Here is a 21,521-nt window from a genome sequence, read left to right on the forward strand (position 1 = left end):
TATTCTGGCTTTTTGTCCCCCTCATGCATCTCTGCACAACCACATTTCATTCGGTACATCATTTCCATCCACCTGCAGAGATTTCTGCAGCCACGCACAGTCAGATAGGTCTCAAAGAAAATGGTTGCCAAACGTCCCCTGTCTCGTGTCCATCTCACTCAACAGATAAGCTACCATGTTATCATATGAAGAGAATGCCATTTTACGCTTATCTTTACCAGCTGCTGCGCACAGATCACCATGGACGTTTTCTGGTAAACACGGATGTCAGCAAAAGCATTTGTTGAAATCTATCTCATGGATGATATTCCAGTCCAGATTAAATTGGACCAGTGAGGAAATGCGCTTGCAAGAGCCAAGCCACTAAATACAAGAGTGGAACTTTCATTCCATTTCTAGCAGTTATTTGTTCATTTATTTATTCGCTATTTCTTTTTCTGATCTCTTAATTAGACCATCATTTATTAGCTTCTTGTCTTATTGCCTTTGCAGCCACATATTGGCCATTCGGATTGGATGACTACAGCTGCTCCACGCACTGAAATCTCGCCACAGCTATTTTAAGGGAGTGAATGGATTAAGGGTGCAACGCACATGTGATTTAGTGGGCACTAATGATGGTTATTAGGAACAGCTGTGTGCCACTGAGCATCCTTGGTTCTCCACCAGATTGTCAGACTGTAATTCAGCAAACAATGTTGAGATTTGTTCTCTTGGCTATTTGCTTACATGAAATGTTGTCTCCTTAAAATGAATTCAGCTGCTAGTGAATGTGTGTGTGTGTGTGTGTGTGTGTGTGTGTGTGTGTGTGTGAACATACATACATACATACATACATACATACATACATAACAATCAAATCTATTGAAGACATTGTTTTACTATTGAATATTTTGGGACAGAAGTAACGATGCAACGCAGCCGTGTAGAGGAGGCTTTTCCTTGGCACAGAAAGACAACCAGGCTGCTTTGGAAAACTGAAAAGGAACAATTTGTGATCAGAGTCAGCCTGTGCAATAAATCACCATCTTTGCCAAATGAGACAACATTTGCTGCTTCAGTGGAGGCAATATGCTGAGTCAGACTCAAAGTAAATCTGGAGCAAGGAGCCAGAGAGGAAATGGAGTGAAGGTTAGAGTAAAAGCTTAAAGAGTGCAGGCGCAGTAACAATGTGTATTTTGCAACAACTTAGCATTAAGTTGTAAAGCAGTGAAAGTAACTTTTGCTAAATTAACACATCCTTCAATGCTATGGATTTTTAGATTGTTTTTTGCTTCATCTAATGGGGTTACTTTGGTTCAATTTGCAGTTTAAAATATTGTTTATTTTTTTGTCTTTTCTAATAGAATTAGACAACACACTAAGTTGAACTGAGGTGAAGCAACAAAGCTCTACACACTTTGATAAAACAGGCATCATATTTCCTGTGTTACGGCAAACATTATGGATCACAGCAGCGCTTTCTTTCAAACTTTGATATATATATATACATATATATATATATATATATCATCAACAAAGAAAGAGTTTGATGGCTCACCAGAAATCTAAACTCATTTTGGGATTTTTGGTGGAAAGATTTTGTTAGAATAAATACTACAAAAATAGTATGATATGGACAGTGACTTTTTAAATCCTTTTGGGAGTCATGCGATTTGCGGGAAAACCTCTAATGACGGAAATGCCAGTATTTCAGAGTTTTTATGAGGTATGAACAACACAGTGCCATCTGCAGACAGGGATTTATTTAGCTCCCAGGATGCACAGAGAGTTTGCACATCAGCTCAAATGACGACCCTAATATTTTTATACACCTACCTGTCTGAATCAGAACAACAGGCCGGTCTGACTGACTGACCAGCCTGAAAAAGATCGTGGTTGTCTTTCACAGGTAACAGAGTTGAAGGGACCAGGTGGGAACAAGCAAATTCCTTTTTCTTTTTACTGGCTCGAGTTAAGATGAGTCACTCAACAAAGTGAATCCTGTTTATGGGTCATGTGAATCACCGAGTCATCTGCCTGGAGTGTGCACAAATCCATATGGTCAGACAAGCTCCAACACAAGCAAGAATTTAGTCTGCTGGGTCTCGTCTGCGCTGTTAGCGAGCAACAAGTCAGGAAACAAGTTAATAGGCAAGAAATCATGAGTCATGAGTCAGTAAAGTGTCTTGAGTTTTGAATGATTGGCTCAGGACATGCCAGACCACTGGAAAAATTTAGATGAGTAAAACAGGAGAATGCGGCATTCGTGTGGTTATAGTCATTCACACTCGTCGGTTCATTTCCACCATGTCAAGACAAAGTCCAGAATATTATTCCCAATTTATATTTCCCAACACTATTCCCATGAGTAAGTGCCACCACTTGAGCCAACCTGATCTAAGCAGACAAGTATTTTTTATTAATGTACCGGTATTTCTTACTGAGGGCTGAAGGAAAGCGGAGTGCTTGGAGGAAACCTATGCGATCACAGGGAGAACATGCGTATGCTCCACATAGAGAGATCCTGGGCAGCCAAACTGTGATAGTACTTGCTGCAAGGCCACAGCGCCGACAACTGCACCACTGAGCCTGCTGACACTAACAATAGTACTGAAAACAAAAAAAACAGATGTTCTGAAGCATATTCTGATGCTTGCACAACTGTTAGTCGCACTCATGTTATATGTAACCGTTTTCTGCTTAAAGATGGCAACAACATCCATTGTACGATTCAGAGTTAAGTAAACTTACATTTAAACATGTAAGAAAATGAAGTGGCTGCTGGGTCAAAGTCATTTGGCCTGTATGTGAAGACGAGAGATTTATTTTCTTGCTCTCATTCGGCGGAACAGAGAGCACAAAAAGGAGATTAACAGATGGAATCCAGGTTGAAAGCATTTTCCTCCCCTATTCTCATTGCTTCCAGCCACATGGCTTTGCCTGACCCTCTCAGAGACAAGAATGGCAAATAAAAGAAATTAATTAAAGGACTAATGTGTAAAGCCAGAGTTATCCTACAGTATAGTGAGGGCTCGACAGTCCTTCACTCCAATGTGTAGTGTTGTGCTGCAGTGACAGACACAAAATGAATGTAAAATAAGGGGGAATTTTCAAACTCAGGGTAACGTAGCAACAGCTTTCCTCCTTTCGAAATGATTGTGTTGTCATGTGGGTAAAAGCAAAACATTTGGTGCATGCTAAATGAAAAAAAAATGTAAAAGCGACCCCACATCATCCTGTCTCGTAGCATAATGACATCCAGCAACAGTTGGGGCCCATTTTCCACATGACAGAAAGCAGGGGAGAGGACAAATGGGTCTGATTGACTGGATGGGGAGCGGGAGCGCAGGCAGGATGCAAAATTTGGTCTCTGCATGTGCTCTAATGGCTCTCAAGCCCACAAGGTGAACAATCAATGGCCTGGGGTCAATGGGATGACCTGGGGAGAATAGCACACTCTGACAGACCGCGCAGGCTTTGAGCAGACAAGAGGCTTGTAAAGTCAGACTTGGTTAAACCACAGAGGCATACACTCTGCAACCTTGACCTCCAACTAGTAATGCGCAAGAGAAGAGGTTTATCAACACAAGGTCAAGATTTCTCTTCAGTGTGACAGATGTGGAGAACCTTCGTTAGACATAGTTTGGCAAAGACAGAGCATGTCGTCGTACGCTGCTAAACACTTCGGGGACTTCTCCCTTTTTTGTCACTGTTTCTGTTGAGCACAAGTGAAATTTACAAAATTGAATTGAAAACACAAAAAGTCAGTGCGCCCTGACAATTTGTTGTAGGTCAATAGGTATCACATCACCTCGGATTCTGCTGTCAATAATGGCAACTTATGAAATTATAATGCTTGCTTCAAGCCAGCAAGCTGCAACCATGAGCAATATCGGTTACTGCCTCAAAAAAAGTCTGATATCCTTTCCAAACAAAGCCTCTTCCCGTGGGAGGTTGCAAATGACAGATGTGACAAGAGTGGCGGGGGACAGAATCTTAAAAAAAGACCAACAGCCCACTTGCGTTTAAAAATTGCCAATCAAATCAGCAGGATGACGTTTAAAGAAGAAAGTAAGTGAAAGGAAAAATACAAAAAATACAAAAATGCATACAAAGAGTCCTGGAAAAAGAGGCTTGTTCCCACCAACATGCTGCTGCAAGCTACAAAAGCCAGCTCTTCCTCAAAACACCACCACTGCCTTTGCTACTTTTAATGTGATTAGCAGGACAACCGCAAAAAGTTGTGACAAAGATGTTTGCACAAATCACTTAGGTCTAATTTTACTGAGCAAATTAAACATCAGCCAATTAACCCACCCATAATACAGCGGTGTGACCTCCTTCTGATTAACTGCACAGCACTTTCAAGTGATGTCTGTCCAGACTCATAATATATTTAGCGACCAATAGAGAGCCTCATCACATGGTGCACCGACAGCCACTCGAAGCTCGGTTGTCAGTGCAACCACCGTGCTTGTGCTTTAACCTCCCTGCGTTGCTGTGACACCGGGACAAAAACTAGAAAATGTGGATGATTGGAGATGCCAATTTGAGAGATTAATAGATGAACAACCTGAACAAAAGTCAACTGACAGTAATTGCTGGGCAAGATGGGTGAAAAAGATGAATTGGTGAAAACAACCCACTGGACAAAGACAAATCATGATGATGTGTTCCGATGGCCGAGGTACGTCTGGTGTGCAGGTATAAATGATCAATGTGCCTCTCTTGGTGATTGATGGCACTTTATATAGAAGAAGAGATCTTGCAGGAGGATTCGATTGTGTAACATGGACACAAACCAAGGGCAACATGGCTAGATCTTAATGGTGGGTTATGTTTGACCCTGGAAAAGCTTGGAAACCTTTGCATTCAGGTCTGTGAAGGCTGTGGAAAGGATGTAAAGCTGGGGCTGTGAAAAAAGAGGCTGTGTACCTGGTACCCTTGACTGATGTAGCTTTTTGGCCAGTGGGTTAACAAAGAAGGAAAACTGTCTTTATGTGGTACACCATCTGGAACATTTTACTCGTTGGATTTATTTCACATGTGTATCCGGGAGCGAGCCACTCTGCAGTGTTTGAAAAGTGGAAGTCTTTACGATAAAAATAAACTTGGAAAGTGCTTATGTTGACCATCTGTGCAGAGCAGCAATCAGGCTTTTTTTTCACTCTTCATCAAAATGCAATTTTAAGCACAGTTGGTTATAAATACTTGTATAAAAAGCTAATGAAGTTCTCATTTGCTTGCATGGTACCGTAGCCTGCATTGTCTGCGTTCATCAAATTCGAGCCCCTTTGAGACAATTACTGCTTGTCAGCCACGTTAAATATTGTTTCTGTTTTTAGTTACATTGTCCATGAGTAGGGCCCTTCATTACAAGCAAACTACCGAAAAGCATCTGCACCCAGTTTGAAAATAATATGGGCAAAATTGTGATTTAACCTCACAGAAAAATTATATTCCAGCAAAATCCCAGCCAATGACTGCATTACAGTCAAAGGACCATTTGGCAACGGAGGAGTGTGGGAGTTTGATTTAGCAACTGCCAAGTCATCGTTTTAAAGGTTGATCATTCATTTGCCTTATGGGCTTCGGTCCTTCTGCTTAAGCCTGGATATATACATCAAAGCCAATGTAGATTAAAAAACAATAATAAAACACCATGAATGTGAGTTGCAGCCAATGAGTCTTTGCCAAGTATAATTATCATTTCATATTCCATGGAAAAAATGTGTGTCCTGATCAATACTTTGTACAATCCACCATATAATATATTTTTAATCTATTTTATTTTTGGTTTTGTTATTTTCATACCTCTGATAACTCTTGTGTTTTATCCAGCATGCTGCTGCAAGTTTGAAATGCTAAACAACGTTTCAAAATGTTCCTGTCCTGGTGTGCAGCCAGAGATATTAAATATTATAGTATGAAATAAATATTACAATATGATCACCAACACACTGTGTATATATACATACGTATGTATGTGATGACAGGTAACAAGAAGTCATTTTATCAAGGTCAAGCACATTAAATCTGTTTTGTGCACAAGGTCGCAATATCATGTAAGACCATGTAAAAGACACAGTATCGTTCACACAGGGATGAACACAAAGCAGACAGAATTGTAAGGTGTGACAAAAACAAGTTACAACCTAAACATGTTATTCATTCATTCATCTTCCATACCCGCTTACTCCCGAGCTCAGGGTCACGGGGGTCTGCTGGAGCCTATCTCAGCTGTCTTAGGGCGAAGGCAGGGTGACACACTGGACAAGTGGCCAGTTCATCACAGGGCCACATAGAAACAGACCACCATTCACACTCACATGCACACCTACGGACAATTTAGAATGTTCAATTGACCTCACATGCATGTTTTTGGAGTGTGGGAGGAAGCCGGAGAACCTGGAGAGAACCCACGCAGACACAGGGAGAACATGCAAACTCCACACAGAAAGATCCCTGGAATCGAACCCACGACCTTCTTGCTGTGAGGCGGCAGCGCTAACCACTGTGCCATTGCTCTTTGTGTAACGCTCGAACACATAGTGAAAATTTCACACCATGGCTTAATGCTCATAATGCAGGACAAGAAAAGATGTCAAATCTACTTTGAACAGGGTCTGTAAGCGTGCATCAGTTGCAACTGCATGTGCGTTAATGAACATGTATTTGTCTGTAAGATGCAAAAGCCTGTTTAATTCCAAACTACATTTACTTTAATCCCAGTAAGCAATTTGTGAGTTCTGGGAAGCTGATCTACAGGGAAATAAAACAAAGCCAACAGCTTAAGACAGTGCAGTCAGTCAGCACAAAAGAACGTTAGCAACGTGACCACAGTCAGCCGTGCGTCAGAAAAATGCAAGGCTGTGCTGGTCCGTTGTTTTGCATCTGTGTTGCGTATGTGGGTGTTTGAGTTTGTTTTGCGACAGTCCCATATGGGAGTTTTGCGCGCAGAGGACATACTAAAGACCATGAGTGTAAATGGAGTACAGAAAAATTGACAACGGCTTGAAAAATGCTTCAGTGCAAGAGGTTTCAATGTGAGCAACTGGGCATAAAATAACTACAGTGAATGATGGTGGGTTTGAATATTTGTACCATTTGTGTGAACTTTTCGTTAAATGTCCCCTATATTTGTAGGACAGTGATATAAAATGTTTGAACAATTTCTTTTATGCTCAAAATAAATATTTTTCGTTGCCTATGAAGTTGGAATGACTACGTTCTCACACACAATACTCTGTTCATTTCAATTTAAATGCATCAGTGCCAGTAACAATAGATTATGTTCAAAATGATACTATTTCATTTCAAACATTATGTGTGTATATTAGCAATTATCACAATGTTTTTTATCATAATTTTTTCCACAAGACAACAGAGGTGAACAAAGTTTTAAGTTTGAGTTGGTGTTTTCCAAAGAGCTCGTTCTGCAAATGCATTTGACCACATTCATACATTTTGAGTGGATGAGTGCACAGTGAGAAGCCTAACATGTAGTGGATAGTCCAGAAATTGAGTGTGACGGCTGACACTTCGATGGCTTGGCAGAAATGGTATGATAACATTAGCAAACGTGCACTATTAGCGCCTGCTGTGCGCTAAAAATACATCGAGCTTTGGTGAGATGATCAATGTTATTCATTCTAATTGTCTGTGGTTTAATGGTGCAGCTGATTTGTGTGTGACAATAAACCAAATAAAATATATAAAAAATAAACAAGCATGGCCAGTTAATGCCGTCTTTTATCGACTCCCGCTTTCAAGAGGCAAAAGAGACAAACTACAGTGAGAAAAAGGGGGTCGAACTAGAATGGGAGTTCACTGTAACGTCGACACCACAGCAGCACTGCATAATTAAGGATTTAATGGACCTACTAATGACTGCATTATTGTTTGCCTTTTATGTCAGGCCTCCATTGTCAGCGAGGAAAATCCTGATAACTTTGCACAACATGCGGCTGGAAGAGGGGAAGCACTTTTGAAATTCGCACGAACGGTCCCATAATGTTACACTATACAAAGCAGTTAGTCACCAGGGGTGCTGAGCAGCGAGAGACACAATTGTTTGGCAAGCTTTTCAAAGAGGACGGCCTTTATTTATAATAAAGGTGCCGTACAGTTTGTCTGTGAACAAAATAAATCCTCTCTGATTGCATCTTTTAAAAGTGACTTTTCAAAACACTTCATGATTTAAAATACTTCCTAATGCACTCATTTAACGCAATAGTATAGCAACTGTGAGTCTGAATAGTCCATGTAAGTAATTATAAAGAGTAGAATTTGCAATTAAAGTCTGTATTTGTTTACAAGAAAGCCAAAATATCAATGCCCTTCTCATGGTAATGGGAACAAATGCTTCAATATGATAAACATAAATATCACAGACCCCCTCTGCATAAAGTGTTCTTCACAACAGTGTGTGTTTGCTATTGTTATTCCATCTCCAAAAATCACCCGTGTCAAGCAACTTGTTGTTCAAATTTGCATATAAACTGGGAGGGCTCATCACTGCATCATCCAACAACATGGCTGTGTTTCTCCCTCCACTTTACTCGATTAGCAGAATCATCAGAGTGGAACTGAGGCATCAAACATTACAAAAGCTTCTGCACAGCGATTCCACTCCGTTAAAATGCGAAAGACAGATATTTGTAATCACAGAAAGCTCCATGTGCAATCAGAGTTCAGTCGGCTGATAACAATGAGCCCTCCTGCATTAACTCAACCGCTGCAGCTGCTGTCACTCAAACAATCGCATTGAACCACATACGTGAACATCTTTCGCAGGACATTGTCTCATCCTCTCTGATAGCAACAGCGCTGCATCAACTTCCAATACCTTTAGTGTTGGCATAAACTCCAAGCTGCAACAATGAATAAAATATCTACTGGCGGTTGCTTTCACCGAGATGCATTTTTAATGTACAAATGGGAGAATCGAAAAGCATTCAGCTTTAAAATACATCTTAAATCTCACAGGCAAATCCGCCTCAACCGACTGCATTATCTGCCCTGTCAAATGCTGCTGTATGACGTGTCACTGCTGTGATATAAACCCAGCGGTTCCTGCTTTGTAATCTGGCAGATTAACTTGCCACACATGAGCCTATAACAGAAATAGATAGATTAGAAGACATGTTGCAATTCTGCTGCACTGAGCAACATATTATGTCTCATTCAGTAGACAGCTGCTGAAACACAACAATACACAAACAATTCACCAATCACCAATCATCATCAAATCAATTCCAGGTTGATTTGGGTGGGTATAGTTATGCATAGAGGACAGATAGAGGACTGGAGCCCCTTGGCTTTGGCTTTCATAGCGCAATCTAGATTGTGCTGCAGGTTGTAATACTGAATCATACTATTGTCAACTTGTGATTGCCAGAGATGGTCAGTGTGTTTGTGTTTTTGTTTTATTCTATTTTCGAAGATCTTGCACTCACCCTGCCCGTCCGTCCTTGACATCCATATCTGAGAGAATGAAATCATTGGCTGATATTTTAATCAGATGATATAATGAGGTAGATTGTAGCTGCGAATTGAAAAATATCTTAGTGCACAATGAATATTAAGAAATTGAAAAACATGCTTTCTGGAAGTGAACTAATAACTGTGACTATAATACCAAATGTGTGAAGTGTGAGAAAACGTTAGGGAGTGTATTTTAAAGCACCCACACTCATCAACCACAGTCACCACAGATAGTAGATCCGTGTGGTAAAAGCCAAAATAACTTAATTCCATTATAAGACCAGTATTCCATTATGGTATTATAATTCCATGTCCACAAAACTGTACCTTTTCAAACCAGGAAAAAATGAAAAATGTCAATATTTCCAGTATGGATGGAGAGGGAAGATTATTCATTATTATATCATTATCATTATTATACTTTATTATGCTTCATGCGGCATTTGAGTTGCAGGCTTATTTAAAATAATAAGCAATATTCATCCCCATCATGCTTTGCCATTATGTAGGTCACCCCCATGTTATTTCCCCCATTTGCCCTTTGTTCTTACCATGTTTCAGGTTTATAACAGCATCATTAGCATCACCAGTAATTGACTTACAACAATCTAATAAGGTGAAACCAGATTTTCAAAGGTCACTGAATTCCCATGTCAGATGAGTCATGCAGGCAGCAGATTACAAAAGCTTTCTGTCTATATCTCAGAGACTCACAGACGAAAGAGCATGTTTTATTTAAGTCTGTCTTCCAGAACTTCAAATCCCCAAACAAAAATATTTTTATGAATTGGTTGTGAAAGGACTGGAGGGCTTCCCTCCCAAACTGCCACCAAGCTGCGCTTCAGTCAAAACACTTAACCTTTAGGTGCTTTATTAATGCTCCTTGAGCGGCCAGCAGGAGAACTGTGGGAAATTTGGGCAGCCATCCAAGTCCATCAAGTCTAACAACAACACAAATTACTGTGTTACTGTAAGTAAGATATTGCTGGTAACAGACACTCTGTTCTTAGTAAACCTTCACAAGTAAGTGGATTGAAAAAAAAAAAGACGGCTCCCTAGACGCAAATAAACAGACACACGTTCTACAATTAGATCTTAAAACTTCTCAGCGTTCTAAGAATAGTGGTCAACCAAGGAACACTGTCTCACCAACAGATGTTATTTTGAGAGCCTCTCCAGCTGAGATTAGCGACAGTAACACCGAGCTTAGCGGCGGCAGCGGGTGCTGCTATCCTCAAATAGCCCCGGCAGCCCAATAACTTGAATGCGATTGACTCTTGCAGAACACTCAGGCCAATTATGCCACAAAACAGTTGAACAGTGGCAACCACGACAGTTCCCCTGATGAGCAGATGCAGATGAAGACTTCAGAGCAATTCAGTGCATGATTGCTGCAGCAGAAGTGGGGAGTTAGCACAAGCAACGCAAAGCGCAACGGGAGCGAAGCCTCGGGCTAGGCAGATGAAGAGGAGTAGATCACAGTGGTGGCAGACAATGTGAAAGACAGAGCAGTCGCTGATATTTATTTGCCCAAAGATGTTCAGTCATTTCCTCCGCTGATTGTAGATTAGATTAAATTGAATCTAATTGAGCACTGCAAAAGGGCTGTTTCTGTGGTGAACAGTAGGATGCTCCTTGGCTAATGGCTGGCCAATGGAGTGCAGCAATGAATATTCATTTAAAAAAAAAAAAAAACTCTTTTGGTAATTATCTCGTGACACGCTTGGCTGCTGTCAGACACTTGGAAATGTTGCAATTGAGAAATTTATTGTTCATCTTTTGTCAAAGTTTTGTTGCTTAACCAGTAAAATTCTTTCTCCTTCTGTAGTTACGTCCACATTAAATTTACAAATACATAAAACTGCATTTTTGAGTCAGATGTTGGATTACTATTTAATATAGAAAAACATTTAGTTTTGCAGTAATCAATGTGCAAAATTTGTGATATTTTATTACTGCCTGGATTGTCACATAAGGTGTCCTTCAGTATTGATACAAATACACCAGTAGAATAAAAAAAACAAAACTTCAGATTTCCCCTGTTTTAGCCAACAGGAGGAACATGACAAAAATTACTGGTATGTGCCAAGGAAAATAATGCACCACAGAAATGCAGTATTCCCTCCAAATTATTTCACATAAAAAAAGGAAGTGTAAATAAAATACTACTGAAATAGCAAAACCTCCCTCTCTACAATCACAGGAGACTGCTGGAGACACAAACTGGGACTAACAGTAATAAACATCTGCAAAGCTAAGACATCCCTGTCACACTGGGGAATAAGGCCATCTTCCTGACACACTCCCAGTGGCAGGGACGCCCTGGATGGTCTGCCGTTTCGCTTGAGAGACATTCCCTCTTGAATCCCTTCGGCACTTCCACCTGGGAAGAAAGAGACACTTTTCTTCCATCACCTGCTCAGAGTAGTTCTCCAGAGAGGGGCAAATCCATCTGGCTCTATGAATTTCTGATGGTCTGCCGGTGATTTTCTTCTCCTGTTCCTTGTAGAATGACCAGACGTCTCAATTTAGGTGGAGCAGCATTTTCCTCCCGCATTGGGAGACAGTGGCAGGCAGATTTGCAATTGACTTCAGGAGTACTTTTGCTTTTGCCCAGGGCCGAATGAAAGGAAAGCGCAATGGGGACTCTGTTTGCAGGTGGGTCATTATTGCTGCCACTGTGTGAAAATGAAGACCACAAAGTCAAACCCCTTCTTGCAAAAAACGGAAAATCGATCGTTAAGACTGTAGCTACTGAGCTGTGACTTGTCTCAAGATGTCATCAGAGATTTTTTTAAGCAAATGAGTAAATAAATAATTTAGCATTTGATTGTTTTGAAAACTCTTGTCTTGGCATCAATTTTGTTTTGTTTTTTTAAATTCTCTTGAAATGTGTTTCAGGCTAAGTTCCTGAATTCTTTTCTCGCAAGCTTTCCATCATCTTAATCCATCAGGCATCTCTGAAAGCTGATCTGCTCTCAACTACTGGTTTGTCTGTCTTTAAGTGACCGGGAGAAGGGTCATTTGCCAACAGCTAGCCCGATGTTATAGTGGCTTTTTATTATCTCAATACCAAATCAAATCAAATCAGTTGCAATGAGGAGGTTTTCTTTAAGATACAATATACATTGTTTTATCCGTGTTAAGACAAATGTAAGGATTTCTTCTATTTGTGTTGACTTTGTTCTTTCCCAGGTTACCTGGCAAATCGTTTTTAAATCCTCTGGGTGAACTGCACTCTTCACTTGCATTCTTGGCTCAACCATCATCAAAAAAAAAATGATGCAAAAAAAAAAATGTAATTATAATTGTTTCTTTTCTGTTCGCAAGGTTTTGACTGTAGTCCTGTCGCATTTCGTTACAGACCCGCCATATCTGCTGAATGCAGGTATGAGTGGCAGTCTTTGAGTAATCACTTCAAAGACTACGATTACTCTGCTCTCAACCTGGCCTCTTTACACATATGGCTGCTGGCAAACCTTAATCCCCGGGCACACTGGGCTGTGTGGCTCCATCACCACCCACTGTCTCCCCCCAATCGCATTCGCAATGACAAATCCCATAAGGAAAATACGTATTGGACATACGGCCAAAGAAAAATGAGGTCACGGATGCAGAAATGTTTTCCAATCACTGACTCTTACCGTCCATTTAAAAAAAAAATGTGTGTCATCTGATGTGGGAGTGAAATTAAAGTCACATCCCTGAAGCAAGCTGGGGCAAATGTTTCATGAATGGCCAAGCACACACACACACACACACACACACACAAACAGGTCAGTGAGCCACCTCAAACAGTGGGGGAAAAAAATGCGCTTTCAATTCAATTATGAGTTTGACAGTAAGCCAGAACACCAACATCATCACAGATAGTGCATAATTCTCTGAGTCAGACATAATTTCAACACTAATCCACACACAGTGATATGTCTATTATGGCTGCGGCAGTGTCACTTTGACAAAGGGAGCGGTTTGCGCCGACACATGAGCCGAGACAGGCCGTGTCACAGACGCGGCGTCCCGCTCTCCTGCTGGATTACCTTGATGGCGACGTGAGGGCAGAGATATGCTTGTTGTGTGATCTGGTAACCTGCTAAGCACAATGAGGAGGAGACCACGAAGAATAAAGAAAGAAAATGAGGGGATGTGGTGACGATAAAAACTGGCGTCCTTGTCCTTGTGGCGCACACAAAGCCACACAAATCAATCAATACAAGCTGAAAAGTGGTGCGCTGAGGCGAGTGAGGTCATCAGCGGTCCGTCCTTCAACCCGTGGACCGGCAAGGACATACTCTGTGCACTTTGCACAATTCGGCACCAGGAAATTTTTCGCGACATGAACACACACACACACACACACACACACACACACACACACACACACACAAAAGAACTCGAATAAAAAAATGGTTCCTCTCGATGAGACATTTTTTCAGCTCAGGTGAACGTGGCTCTAATTTTTTTTCACAACTCCTAATCACACAAAATGAAACTTAATAAAAGTGATGCTGATGGATTTAAGGTAACAATGATGTCAATAGATGAAGACATACTAATGTTCTATAAAAGCAGGTCACCCAAAGCGTCCAACCACCGTAAGCTTGGTGAATCCTGGGCCCAACTGTCCACATGTGGAAGTGTCCTTGGGCAAGACACTGAACCTTGCATTGCTTCCAGTAGGCCTGGCAGCCCCTTGCATGGCAGCTGGCTCCCATTGGTTTGTGGGTGGATGTGTGAGTGAAGGTGCAGAACAGCGCTGTACGACTGCAGTTTGTGGTATTTTCATTATAACATGCAACAAACCTGTGCACTCGACAATGAAATATTTTTCTTTCTTTTTTTTTCAAGAAATGTCAGTCAGTGAACTTCTGTACCATGTGTTCTGAAAAGGATGTTTATTCCACGGTGTCCTCGCGGTTAAGAGGCTCTGAGTGAAAACAGAGACTGAACTGCATCAGCTCTGTGATTTCCAGGATTTCAATCACATTCACTTCAAAGGAAAGTCTTCACCGGAGTGCTCATGTCTGCACGCGCGCGCACACTCACACACACACAGTAAGACAGAAGCCGAAGGGCAGTGTTCACAATTTTTCTATTTGACAAAAAGAAAGCAGTCTGCCAAGTGACAGAAATATTTCACTTTGCTGAATCATTCACCGTTTCCATGACAGCAAACCACCCAGAAAAGGCTCACAGGCTGATTGGCTATCATTCAGTAAAGTTAGAACACCAACTTAACACAATAAAAGACATACATTAAGGTTCAGGTGTGTCCACAGTATCCTTCGAATTCATCTCATTGGTTTGAGTTTCTTTTACTCTTCACTTAAAAGAGAAAACAATGAAACAGCAATTAATTTAAGCCGTTCAGCTGGGATTGATTTTGCTCATACTAGCTGGAACAAATGCTCCGACATCTCATCAGACTGCCTAAAACAATGTTCATACTCAGAGGGCCAAGTTCTGCTGTGATGTATCCGTCTAATATCCACTTTAACTGCCGCACATTGGTCCACAGAATGTAATTGGGGCAACTGGGACAGGAGTTTATTGGTACATAAATGGATTTTACTGAGACACAATGAGGCTGCACTTTTCTCCTCTGTGTTTATGTTTTGTTTTTTGTTTTTGCTACTTTTAACAACTTTCGTTATGCAAAACCATTTGCTTCAATTGAAATTTTGAGGACATACAGTATATGCATATTGCATTAGGCATGACGGGGAAGGTATTCCAATACCCTCACCCAATGTACGTCTACAGCTCCTACTGGGACCAGTATGATTGTGTTAGCTGGAGATGAATGAGGTCAGGTGATGGAGGGAAAGAAAACACATGCGGCAGTCACACAAACACACAAATCGCTGCCAGGAAGCCCACATGAGTACACACATTAAGTAAGCCAGCAGAATTTGTTTTTCCCTTCCTTTCTCAGCAATGTCTTTTTTATGCAAAATCTCTGAACAATGTTGGGAGAATCAGTTCACAGTAAGGTCTTGCGGGTGAGAAAAACACAAGCTGCAGTGACATCATGTTTGACCACGTACTCCTTTGTTTTATACAGTCAGATTAGTTAGACAGAGCTCAGTAACAAGTGCCAGTTAGCTTGAGACTGCAGAGGTGGAAACTCTCCGGTACTCTAGTTGTTAAACAGATGAGATGGTTCCAATACCATTATCAAATGAAGGCAAAGGTACTTAATTGTCTGCTCAGTTAAATTCATTTTTTTATTATTATTATTATTATTATTATTATTTATTTATTTATTTTTTTTTTGCCACACTGTTAACAGCCCTTCGCTGTTTACGCTGCTCTCTCCCAATCACAATGTCGGAGACGTCACGCACAATCAGCCACAAAGCCACACTGCACTGCAGCTTTTCGGCTGCACTGCAGCACATTCCGCGAGCTTTCAAGACGCTTGTGTCGAGGGCGAGCTGCGTGATGGAGGAGGAGACAGCGAGGGGAGATACGTTTCCTCAGACTTTGACATTCCAGTTTCAAATGCTGTTTCCGTGTCCTGCTGCGGCTGATTGAAGCTGCAGTCTAAGAAAGATAAGAAGTCGTCGTGTGCACTGCGGCCGCTGATCTGTGACATTCCCAACCACTCCGGCCTCATATCACTTCAGCTACTTCACCGCATCAGTTGGTTTTCTCTTGATTGTGCAAAGAGCTTCGAGACGCCTTTGGATGTGATTTATCGCTTCACAAATCAAAGTTGATCGATCGATTGATTGATCATTTGATTGACCGATCGATATAAGGGTGCTGGCAAGCTACAGCACAGGTATTAAAATTGACGGCGATTGTGCTCAAACACAAAATTCCATGTTGCTGCCAGAAATGTCGACAGGAAAAAAAAAGCACTTCAGGTGAAGGTGAATCGTAGTGACGCACTCCTACTCCATGTCTCCATGTGCTGTACCTGCCTCAATCCTGAGTTAATACCGTTCAGGCAAACAGCTAGCAGGAAGCCGGGAATGACGGGGATGAAGACGAACGGAGCCTGGAGCCAGGGTTGACATAAACAACCAGATTAAGGAGACAATCTGTGCCATAAATCTGCAATATTATCTGCTGCAAGCGGCTGGAGGGAAGCCTCACGTGCGCGCCCAGGCACTGGGAACGCTGGTGACGTTTATCTTCTCGTCTTCACCGCAACCTCAACTTAAGATAAAAGCCTATCGTTTGGGCTTTGCAATCAATCTCGAGAAGAGGAATGCACTCAGCTCGGTAATGTCCCACCCTGAGGTAGGCAAAGAGGGAGAAAATAATCAGGGTGGAAGCCACTTGCTGCATAATGGAAATGAAGCACTGGATCCGCCAGGGCCTCTTGTGATGTCATTGGGTCTCCCCCCTCTAACAGTCATTTCTTTAACCAAATCACTGACATTACGGCTTTTCAGTGCTATCTAATCTTGATCATTAATGTAATAACCAGTGCACTCACTTTTTTTTTTTTTTTACTTAAATTCAAACAAAGCCCCCTAAGAGCCCACCTAAGAGCCCACCTCCCACTTGTAAAGGCTCTCCTTTAAAATAACTATGCAAAAAAAAAAAGAAAAAAATCAATCTAAAATGGTTTGGTCTCATTGTGCTCAGCTATTGAGCCCCACTGGTCGGCCTGCCAGGAAAATCCATCATGCATCCACCGAAATAGGCAGATGGCTGTTCACCCACGATGCACGTTTCTGTGAAATTAAGAGTGGCTTTTAGTTTGTGCATTTATGTTTATTGATGCACAAACTGCAGGCTTTCTCTCAGCACCTGTGAGGTTTGGGGAAACTGTCACACTGAGAGATTCTTACCAACTGCTGTCTCTGAAAAGAAAGGAGCTCCTGATGCAGAGCGAAAGGTAACGGAAAACACACAGGCAAGAAGAAAAAGATTTCTCTGATTCGGGCAATTACTGGAGGGATGGATGTGGTGAAGAGGGAGGAGGAGAACAGGGTGAGAATAAAGGGCTAAAAAAATCACGTAAATAGTGAGAGGTTGCGGTGGAGCGCGTAGAGAAATAAAATCGAAATCACCTTATTCCCCCCTGAAGTCTCTGAAGCAGTGGTTCTCTAATAAACTCTGCTAAAATATTAGATCGGTCTGAGCATTGCACTGAAAATACGTCCCAACCCCCCCCCCCCCCCCCCCAAAAAAAAAACTCATTATCAAACAGGATAAAGACAATCTCAGGAGAAATTGACAATCATCGGTGGTTAAAATGAGGTTCTAAACTCTCAGCAATACTTCTCTCTGTCCACCTTCCTCAAGATGGTACAAATGGAGCTTTTCTGTCTGTACAAGTTTATTCTCATGTTAAATTACCAATTAAAAAAAAAAAATTAAAGTTTCAATTAAAGAAAAAGAAAACATTGTTTCCAATAGTTTTTCAATCTGAATGTAGCAAAATCACAAAGAGAAACTTAATAAACTATCATCATTTTTTTTTTTTTTTTATTTCTTCCATCCTCTCCTCTACTCAACTGATTCATTATTATTCCATGCAACACTACCTCAAGTTACAAATGCTGGTTGTTGATTTTTGACAAAAAAAAAAGAAAAAGCATTTCATTCCATTTCTCAGCAGTCCTGCTGAGTCCAGATCCAGCGCTGTTCACAGTGCATCTGATTGTTCTTTCACTGTGCTTTGCATGACGGATCTATTCTTGGCAACAACAAAAAAGTGTTTGCCGACATTGATTTCCCAAATTGCTGAAGTAATATCCTTTATTGAATGTGGGTCACCCAAGGAGTCAAAGGTCACGACACTCGAGCTTGGCCTTAATTCACCATTTACATGCAAAAGATTACTACAGACTCTGCATCTTTTGTTTATTGCACAATACAGCAGAAGACCCAAAATGTCTTTCAATCATCACTTGTTTCTCACAAAATGACAACGCTTTTTTTTTTTCTTTTTTTTTAACGCTGGCTTGTGAGAGATTAATCCTCCCGTTGGAGCATGAAGTGGCATCTGTACTCATAATTACTGTTTTAATTCACTATCTGCACTTCCTAATTTATCTTCTTAGTGCATAATCATCTTTAATGCCGCAGTCATTTCTGCTTCCTTGCCGCACCGGAGATGATGACTTCTTTGCTTTTGCAGCATGTGGCTGTATCTGCTCTATTGACTGCTCGTACAATAAGTGAATCTGTTTTTGCCCTGTTACACCAAATGGATCAGCCCTGATAAGTAGCCCAATAGCTGTTGGAGAATGATGAAAGGGACCAGTAGTGCAGGGCAGAGAAACAGAGGGGGGGGGCTTGGTTAATGGCTACTAATGGGCTGTATTTGTAAGGCAGCCAATGCCAGGAAGATTTGTTCCTTGATTACTGATATTAACCAGAGAGTTCAATTTTCCTTTGTGACTCTCGCCCTGGCGATATGTGTCCTCCCCGCCAACGCTCTTGCCGCTTCTCCCTATTGTTATTGTGGTGACTTTCCTTCATTCACCATTTCCTCTGCAGCCATTCGCAAGGGGAAAGTTGTTTCCTAGAAATAGCTGCAGGCTTCCTGTTGACCATACATGTACGCAGAGGGGCCACTGTCGACTCTGAATCTTCCAACTTCTGTGCTGTTCTGCCGCACGGACATATTTGCAAAACACAGAAGACCGATGCTAAATTGAGCAGAACGTTGTGTTAATGGAAGAGAAGCAGCTGTGAGTTATTATCGCCTCTGAAAACACGCTGCAGCTCTGTATAACTTCAAAGACTTCAATCACGGCATGGACAAGAGTCCCTGGGAGCAACAGGACACACACATCTTTCATGTAAACAGTCAGACACAGACACTCTCTAAACAGTTGGCGGCAGCACAGACAACATTAGGCCATTTAAGGCTGGCTACTTTCATGGATCATGGAGCAAAATGTAGCAAACATTTGAAGTTTTTAAAGCTGCTTTGTAATGACCACTGGGTCCCATTTGCAGGTTTCATTGACGGCCTATTTCGTTGGGCTGTGATAGCTAGCCAAAAACATGATGGATGCAGGAAAATGCAAGGTGTTGTTTTGTTTGTGACCATTTAGTGTCAATGCAGGTGCTTGGCTGATCAGTGTTCTTTTTGTAAACACGTCATTTTCTCTCAAATAAATGAACCAACCTATCAAACACATCTACACATATTAAGGGGTGAATCTGCCGTTGGATTTACAATGGAGAGTTTGACAGCCTTAGCAACAGTGAGGGAGGTGGGTGTGGCTAAGTAAATTGTCGATCGCTGATGGAGAACAATGCGGCATAATAGTGGCTGTGTAATCCAAAAGATATAAAAAAGGGATAACGAGAAATAGCAACAACCTTCTACCCACATGAAAGCCTCACTGGCCTTTCTTTAGAGCCTTCCCTCCATTTTTCCTCCACTCACTTTTCCACACACAAACAAGTCGGCGTTCATACCGACGCTGGTCTCTCCCAGCTCTCCATCCCTTCATTCCCCCTCCCATCTGCGAGTGTGTGAGGGGTTGTGCCGGTGTGTCAGTAATGACAATGTTCCAGCGTTCCTCCTCTGCCAACTAGCCAGGCCGTAATTACACCGACACATATGGAGTTGTCAATCAGGCAGCTCCTCCAACACAGGAACTCAACCACCCAGCGGGGAGAGTGAGCGAGGGCGAGAGGCGGCGGCAGGGAGTGGCACCAAACGACCGCTCACTGTGCCAATAAGTAGCACGAGGACGGCTCCGTTCAATTATTCTGACTGCGCAGCGGCCCCACGGTTTGCAGGAAAATGCCATGGAACCACATTTGAGCAGAAGCTTCCTCACTCTCCACATCCATTTGTGGAAGGAAGTAGTCTGTGTACTGCTTTTGCAAGGTTTGTGCTGGAATACATATCCTTTGATGCTCTTCTCAACCTGATTGGGCTATCTCTACCACTCAGTTTACATGTGTGGTCTATAAAAAAAATAAAAACATTTTTATCATGAATCTTGATATTTTTGACCTAAGGAAATACAAAAGCAAAGAAAAAAAAATATTTTTTTTCTTTCAGTTTTTCTTTGTGCGGACTTTAAAGGGTTTTAAAACAATGTGAGCAATGATAATAAGTATTGCGTCTAGTAGAAACACTGATCAACAATGTGATATTCAATATTTTTGCAGTTGTCAAAAAAGTGAATCAACTACAATGTTCAACCACACTTAAAAAAAAAAAAGACAAAATTTTATAATTTTACTTTGTATCCTGCACACTCGCCACCCATCCGACAGGAAAAATACTGAATTGCTTGTTAACACAAAAATCTAATCAGCAAATCAAATGAAGCACAGTTATCTCAATAGTTTCCACTGAACAGTCACAAAGATGTAAAAAAAAAAATTAAAAAAATCGAATGAGCTGCAGTTGTATGGAGGACAATGTCTTGTTGGTGTCAGGGTCAGGGATGCCAGAATCAGTGTGTACATCTACATACCTACCAAACACTTCAATAGGTACAAATAAAACTTTCTGGTTATTAGAAAAAAAAGTGAATTTAGTCAAAACAAATTGTGTGAATGAATTGACTTGATACTTAACAGCTTCACCTGTTAATTTGTTCTACCGCAAGTAGCAGCAAAATCATGACAGGATTAATTAATTAATCTGCATGTGCAACTAATGATATTTACATTTCAATTAGCACTAAACTTCTGGCACTAATTATTTCCTGCTTGTATATCAATTAATTAAGTCCAGCGTAAACAAAGTCTGAAATCCCCCAAGCGTGTCTTGACAGGACTGAAAGAATGAAAGGTCACACTGGGGAAAAGACCACAGGCAGGGCACTGGAGTTATTTGTCCAAACTTGCACTATCTGTGAACTGATTTGTGTTCTCCAATAAATTCAACCCATTAGGGTGCCAGCGATCTGGTAAGGGTGATGTGTTAACACTTGTGTCAGCATGAGAGACAGAAAACTACAGGCGATGGTGGAGGAGTGATGGCGTGCGAGTGTGAAAAGGTTTGTCGGATGGCTTTCTGCTAAGATCTGTTGCCCCCAGGAATGAAGGTGGGGAAGAGAGCAGATAATAATGATGAAAGCAGCTTTTATTCAAATGGAACTTTCAATTAC

At 41.3% G+C, this 21,521-nt stretch overlaps 1 protein-coding gene across 3 annotated transcripts in view; it reads right to left on the bottom strand.

Moving 5' to 3' along the window:
- pde1cb (phosphodiesterase 1C, calmodulin-dependent b) overlaps positions 1-21,521 on the bottom strand; it is a 79,294-nt gene that overhangs the window by 19,452 nt on the left and 38,321 nt on the right. The gene's annotated exons all lie outside the window — the stretch shown is intronic.

Source organism: Nelusetta ayraudi, unplaced genomic scaffold, assembly GCF_046127955.1.
Source record: "Nelusetta ayraudi isolate G7.1 ecotype Tasmania unplaced genomic scaffold, CSIRO-AGI_Nayr_v1 ptg000011l, whole genome shotgun sequence".
Taxonomy (NCBI): Eukaryota; Metazoa; Chordata; class Actinopteri; order Tetraodontiformes; family Monacanthidae; genus Nelusetta; species Nelusetta ayraudi.